This window comes from Oncorhynchus tshawytscha, linkage group LG31 (genome assembly GCF_018296145.1).
Source record: "Oncorhynchus tshawytscha isolate Ot180627B linkage group LG31, Otsh_v2.0, whole genome shotgun sequence".
NCBI classification, from domain to species: domain Eukaryota; kingdom Metazoa; phylum Chordata; class Actinopteri; order Salmoniformes; family Salmonidae; genus Oncorhynchus; species Oncorhynchus tshawytscha.
The window spans coordinates 16,120,513-16,128,012 of NC_056459.1; the positions used below are offsets into that span (position 1 = coordinate 16,120,513).

Sequence of the window (7,500 nt, forward strand, 5' to 3'; positions counted from 1 at the left end):
CAGTGGGGATTGGTGGCACAAGGCAGTGGGAGTGTTCTAGGGCAGCAGTGGGGATTGGTGGCACACGGAGGTGGGAGTGTTCTAGGGCAGCAGTGGGGATTGGTGGCACAAGGCGGTGGGAGTGTTCTAGGGCAGCAGTGGGGATTGGTGGCACACGGAGGTGGGAGTGTTCTAGGGCAGCAGTGGGGATTGGTGGCACACGGCGGTGGGAGTGTTCTAGGGCAGCAGTGGGGATTGGTGGCACATGGCAGTGGGAGTGTTCTAGGGCAGCAGTGGGGATTGGTGGCACAAGGCGGTGGGAGTGTTCTAGGGCAGCAGTGGGGATTGGTGGCACAAGGCGGTGGGAGTGTTCTAGGGCAGCAGTGGGGATTGTGGCAGGTGGCACAAGGCGGTGGGAGTGTTCTAGGGCAGCAGTGGGGATTGGTGGCACAAGGCAGGTGGGAGTGTTCTAGGGCAGCAGTGGGGATTGGTGGCACATGGCAGTGGGAGTGTTCTAGGGCAGCAGTGGGGATTGGTGGCACAAGGCGGTGGGAGTGTTCTAGGGCAGCAGTGGGGATTGGTGGCACACGGAGGTGGGAGTGTTCTAGGGCAGCAGTGGGGATTGGTGGCACACGGCAGTGGGAGTGTTCTAGGGCAGCAGTGGGGATTGGTGGCACACGGCAGTGGGAGTGTTCTAGGGCAGCAGTGGGGATTGGTGGCACACGGCGGTGGGAGTGTTCTAGGGCAGCAGTGGGGATTGGTGGCACACGGCAGTGGGAGTGTTCTAGGGCAGCAGTGGGGATTGGTGGCACAAGGCGGTGGGAGTGTTCTAGCTTCACTGTGTGTGTGTGTGTTAGGGAGAGTGGGCAGGAGAGACAGGGAGGGATGTTTGCGTAGGCACAATGGTAACAATATGAGTCACGACTGTACTGAAGGACAAGTGACATGAATCCTTAGAAGCCCCATGAAACATGAGCTATCTGACAGATTCTTTAACACTTTACGCCTTAGTACATGTGTAACAACACAAAACATTTGAATGCTTTGTACTTGCACACGGTCTAAGCTAGTTGCAGTTCACAACCCACATGCCTTTCTACAGTAATGGGTTGACGGTGTGGGACAGGGGTGTAGTACCTAGTAAGTATGTAGGCTATGCACTTCACGGGTATGCCATGTTGCCTAACTTGTATCTCGTTTGTGACAACAAAAAAGAGTCAACCTTCTGTCGACCTTTGTGTACATGGAATAAAGATTCAGTGACTCACTTTTTTTGTCACCTAGTAGTCTCTTTTCCCCGTTATTATAATGTCATATTCCAAATCAAAGAACTGGTCAGTGAAGGTTATTGAGGACATTGAGACAACAACCTGTTATTGTTTATAGTTCCACACCCATTACGGTTAGTAGGATGTGTTCAGTCGAGTCATGTGTTTATAGTTCAGGGTGTCCTGTCCAGGAAATGATCATGATACTTGTGATGAAGATGAAGGTGGTGATAGTTGTGAATGAGTCCCAGGGTCACGGCAGTGACCTCAACTCAAGGGCGGCCAGCTACATCCACACTGTACAACGTTTGGAATGTTGAGAATGTTCTGTTTTTCTCAGAGCTCACTGCAAGAGAAAACAGAATGAGAGGAGGGGAGGAGGAGAGGAAGAAGGGAGAACAACGATATCTATGTCCTAAGTCTGTTTGTTTCCGTTCCAAGAACTAGTGAGAGAGAGAGATAAGTGTGTGTGTGTGTATTGCATATGGGGATGTGTGCAACTTACCCCTCAGCCTGAAGTGTCCCCACTAGCGCCAGCGAGCAGCTAGCTTTCCTCATGGTGCAAGTGGTAAGATGGCTGTCACGTGTGCTAGCAGGGGTCCTGGGTTTGAGCCTCGGTGTGAGCTGAACCACGAGGAAGTTGACTTTGCTAAGCAAGCAGCGAGACGTCCTGTATGTGTATGTGTGTGTGTGTGTGTGTGTGTGTGTGTGTGTGTGTGTGTGTGTGTGTGTGTGTGTGTGTGTGTGTGTGTGTGTGTGTGTGTGTGTGTGTGTGTGTGTGTGTGTGTGTGTGTGTGTGTGTGTGTGTGTGAGAGAGAGAGAGAGAGAGACATTAGTTACTCATGTTCCTTACTGAACTCCCCCTCACCACCATGACACAATCCTGTATCTCTTTGTTGTCAGAGCTGTTCTGAGCAGCATAGCATGCACCCAGCAGGCTGGGACTCATGCAGGCCACAGGACACTGGAGAGCTCCAGAACTGGCCAGTGTGTTTGGAGAGCGGATGTGTGTCACATCAATGGAAAGTAACGGTTCGGTCACCTCATGACCAGCAGTAGGGTCTTCCTATGATAACATGACACTTCAAAAAAAAACATTAAATATTACAATTGGATAGGCTACCCCTCTCATTGTCTTGTTTTTTAATTTCCATAATTTTCTCTCTCCCTCTCTCTTTCCCTCTAATTTTGTCTTCATTGCTTAGGTGAGAATAAGACAATTGGTTTTAATCCTCATTGACTCAATGTTGTTCAAGCCCCCTGTTTCTCTTTTCCTCTCTCCAGCCATCTCTTTCTCTCTCCCTCTTTCCCTCCCTCCTCTTACTCTCTCAAACCCTCCCCCCACGCCTCTCTTTCTCTCTCCCTCTTTCCCTCCCTCCTCTTACTCTCTCAAACCCTCCCCCTCACGCCTCTCTTTCCCCCTCTGTCTGTCTCTCTCTACCCCCCTTTCTCCGCCTCTCTCTCTATGGATGGGTAGTCGTGAGTGTGTTAGCTGACTGTGTGTAAGTCGTGATTAAGGCCATAGAACTGCTGTGTCGACGTGTGATGAATACTGAAAAACCAATATGCACGCTATCTTTTTTTCACTCAGGAAATGGCATCTTCCCCTGTCTGTGGAACTCACTCTTCTCCTCTTCTCATTCTCTCCCTTTCTCCTTCTCTCTCTCCACTTCTCTCTACTCCTCTCTCTCAGAGCTGCTCTACATGTCACACTGCACTGTCCCTGTGTGGTGTTGTGCCTTGTTATAAATGATCAGGTCTCCACAAGACCTTTACAGAGGCCATAAAAATATCAACCTCCCAAATGAACACATACGCATCCATATGCCAGTTTCCGTATCCCTGTTTCTCTCTCTCTCTCTCTCTCTCTCTCTCTCTCTCTCTCTCTCTCTCTCTCTCTCTCTCTCTTTCTCTCTCTCTCTCTCTCTCTCTCTCTCTCAGGGAGAGAACACTAATCCTGGTCCCCATGGGAGCAGATGTCACAGGCACAAACAAGCGACAGATTGCCTCAGTCAGCTCCCAGCTCCCTTCCCCCAGGCTCCAGGGCCAGGCCTTCGCCAGGCTGAGGAAGGGAGGTCATTACTGATGAGCCTCAGCCCTGGGTCAGGCTGAAGGTGCTCTACCTCAGTCTTGCTACCAAATAGAGCATGGTTGTGTTCAGTAGGGCAAGCAAATATTGAAGAAGAAAAAAAATGGCGCAAAACGTTTTGCTAAATCCTCTGTCTCAGCCCCAGGCTCTGTGGTATTGGGGGGAGGAAATTACTGCTAGCCTTGTTGCACAAGAGAAAGAGAGACAGGACAGGAAGAAACACATTGCACAGTACCTCACTGCTTTCTACAAGGCTATTTCCTACCAGCAGATCTCCAGCTTTAGGCTGCTCAATGGCCCCAACAGAAAAGCTGCCTGCTGTAGAAATAGAGCAGGAGTCTCACTGGTGATGGTCTGAAGCCGTAGCAGTGTGAGGCTGCAGGCAGGAAGGCAGCATCAAAACACAGCCATGACCCCTTTCAAAGATCAAACCTGTCAAACAGTGAAACCCCAGCTCAGATGTAACAGAGAGAAACAGAAAGATGGAGAGACATACACACAGTCTGCTTCTCATCCTGCAAGTGAAGTCATTTTCAAAGGATATTGAAAGAGCTTTGAATCCCCAAAGGGAGAAACCCTCTAAGCTACATAATTACATAATCTTGGGTGTCAGGGAAAGGAAGACGTGTTTGCTTGAACCTGCCCTGGGTTTAAACTTTTGGTATTATTCCATTGGCTCCTTTGGGTCAGACAAGCTCAATCAAGCACAGTGTACGTTTCTTTGAAAGATTTGTAATACTGTATTTGAATCCATGTCCGTTGTGCGGTGTGTTCCCTTCAAACAGAGAGAAGCAGACAGACCGACAAACAGACATCTCCATTCTGCATGCTTCAGTCAGAACTACAGCTTGTGTTAACCTCGATACAAGGACACACGTCAGACTGTCATCCCTCCATCAGTCAATGGTGCCCACCCCGCTCTCGACCCCTCCCCCCTCCCCTCCCCACCCCAACCAGATGTGCTGAGGAGAATTCCTGTAGTTAGAGAGAAAGGGGGGACATTTTGTGAGAGAATGTCCAACAGTTCCACCTCATCATAGCTTATAGGTGATTTGTGAGACTGAAACCCTTGTGGAATTAAAGCTCTGTTTGTCTCTTGCGCTCTCTCACTCACTCTCTCTCCTCACTCTCCTTCACTTTCTATTCTCAATCTCTATCTTTCTAGGCTAGGCAGGATGAGAGACAGGTCTTCTGAGCTAGATTCACTTATGTAACACCTGGAAGTAGAATCATCTGGGCCTTGGGCTATTGTACTCACCGACCTCTTCTTCTGTGAATACCACAGCAATGGGGGGGTAGTTTTTTTTGTGTGTGTTTGTGTTTTGTGTGCAAGGGTACGTGCATGCATGCATGAGTGTGTGCTGTATAAAGTGCCTGGGCCTGGAGTGAGTCAGACAGACGTGCAGCTCTTTAAATAGCTCTAATCCTGTGCTACCGCCAGTCCTGCACTGCTGCTTTCATATCACAACAGTTAGGCTGCGTCTCAGACTGCACCCTATTCTATATTACTGAAGTACTTTTGACCAGCGCCTATAGGGCAGCCTAGGTCTCTAACAGTGCATGCTGAGGTATTAGCCATCCCCAATACTTTTCTGGGGGTGTCATGTGGGTTGATATAGGTGTTGGGCAGGGGGGACGTTATGCGTGTGTATGTCATGCGTGTGTGTGTCTACGAAGTGCGGACAACCTTTTGTTGACCCTGAACCCAAGTGATGACTCAGGACAGGAGTATCCATTATCAATAAGCTGCAAGTGGTCATTTCATAGACAGACAGTCAATGTATCACTATAGACATACAGTTGAAATCGGAAGTTTACATACACCTTAGCCAAATACATTTAAACACAGTTTTTCACAATTCCTGACGTTTAATCCTCGTAAAAATTCATTCTTAGGTCAGTTAGGATCACTACTTTATTTTAAGAATGTGAAATGTCAGAATAATAGTTGAGAGTGATTTATTTCAGCTTTTATTTCTTTCATCACATTCCCAGAGGGTCAGAAGTTTACATACACTCAATTAGTATTTGGTAGCATTGCCTTTAAATTGTTTAACTTGGGTCAAACGTTTCGGATAGCCTTCCACAAGCTTCCCACAATAAGTTGGGTGAATTTTGGCCCATTCCTCCTGACAGAGCTGGTGTAACTGAGTCAGGTTTGTAGCCCTCTTTGCTCGCACACACTTTTTCAGTTCTGCCCACAAATGTTGTATAGGAAAGGGCTTTGTGATGGCCACTCCAATACCTTGACTTTGTTGTCCTTAAGCCATTTTGCCACAACTTTGGAAGTATGCTTGGAGTCATTGTCCATTTGGAAGACGCCATTTGCGACCAAGCTTTAACTTCTTGACTGATGTCTTGAGATGTTGCTTCAATATATCCACATCATTTTCCTACCTCATGATGCCATCTATTTTGTGAAGTGCACCAGTCCCTCCTCCAGCAAAGCAACCCCACAACATGATGTTGCCACCCCCGTGCTTCACGGTTGGGATGGTGTTCTTTGGCTTGCAAGTATCCCCCTTTTTCCTCCAAACATAACGATGGTCATTATTGCCAAAAAGTTATATTTTTGTTTCATCAGACCAGAGGACATTTCTCCAAAAAGTATGATCTTTGTCCCCATGTGCAGTTGCAAACTGTAGTCTGGCTTTTTTCTGGCGGTTTTGGAGCAGTGGCTTCTTTCTTGCTGAGTGGCCTTTCAGGTTATGTCAATATAGGACTTGTTTTACTGTGGATATAGATACTTTTGTACCTGTTTCCTCTAGAATCTTCACAAGGTCCTTTGCTGTTGTTCTGGGATTGATGTGCACTTTTTGCACCAGAGTACATTCATCTCTAGGAGACAGAACACGTCTCCTTCCTGTGCGGTATGATGGCTGCGTGGTCCCATGGTGTTTATACTTGCATACTATTGGTTGTACAGATGAACGTGGTACCTTCAGGCATTTGGAAATTGCTCCCAAGGATGAACCAGTCTTGTGGAGGTCTAAAAAAAATGATGTTGTCTTGGCTGATTTCTTTTGATTTTCCCATGATGTCAAGCAAAGAGGCACTGAGTTTGAAGGTAGGCCTTGACATACATCCACAGGTACACCTTCAAATGACTCAAATGATGTCAATTAGCCAATCAGAAGCTTCTAAAGCCATGACATCATTTTCTGGAATTTTCCAAGCTTTATAAAGGCACAGTCAACTTAGTGTATGAAAACTTCTGACCCACTGGAATTGTGATACAGTGAATTATAAGTGAAATAATCTGTCTGTAAACCATTGTTGGAATAATTACTTGTGTCATGCACAAAGTAGATGTCCTAACCGACTTGCCAAAACTATAGTTTGTTAACAAGAAATTTGTGAAGTGGTTGAAAACGAGTTTTAATGACTCCAACCTAAGTGTACGTAAACTTCCGACTTCAACTGTACATCACATTAGTAAGGATTAGTGGTTCCTAATAAATCCTAAATAAATCCATAAATTATAAATCCTAAATGACAACATACACTATATATACAAATGAGTGTATTTGGCTATTTCAGGCACACCCGTTGCTGACAAGTGTATAAATCGAGCACACAGCCATGCAATCTCCATAGACAAACATTGGCAGTACAATGGCCTTAGTGAGGAGCTCAGTGACCTTCAACGTGAAACCGTCGTAGAACGCCACCTTTCTAACAAGTCAGTTCGTCAAATTTCGACCCTGCTAGAGCTTCCCCGGTCAACTATAAGGGCTGTTATTGTGAAGTGGAAACGTCTAGGAGCAACAACGGCTCAGCCGCAAAGTGGTAGGCCACACAAGCTCACAACAGAATGTGACAGCCGAGTGCTGAAGCGTGTAAAAATCATCTGGCCTCGGTTGAAACACTCACTACCGAGTCCCAAACTGCCTCTGGAAGCAACATCAGCAAGAATTGTTCGCCAGGAGCTTCATGAAGTGGGTTTCCATGGCCGAGCAGCCGCACACAAGTCTAAGATCACCATGTGCAATGCCAAGTGTTGGCAGGAGTGGTGTAAAGCTCGCTGCCATTGGACTCTGGAGCAGTGGAAATGCATTCTCTGGAGTGATTAATCACGCTTCACCATCTGACAGTCTAATGGATGATTCTGGATTTGGCGGATGCCAGGAGAACGCTACCTGCCCGAATACATAGTGCAAACTG

At 47.1% G+C, this 7,500-nt stretch overlaps 1 protein-coding gene across 1 annotated transcript in view; it reads right to left on the bottom strand.

Annotated features, from left to right (window-relative positions):
- LOC112229637 overlaps window positions 1-7,500 on the bottom strand; it is a 17,931-nt gene that overhangs the window by 8,330 nt on the left and 2,101 nt on the right. Inside the window, exons 2-3 of the mRNA XM_042309848.1 lie at window positions 1,753-1,917; window positions 1,248-1,593 (exon numbers count right to left, since the gene is read on the bottom strand). The gene's annotated coding sequence lies outside the window, so the exon portion shown is untranslated. The remainder of the gene's footprint in view (window positions 1-1,247; window positions 1,594-1,752; window positions 1,918-7,500) is intronic.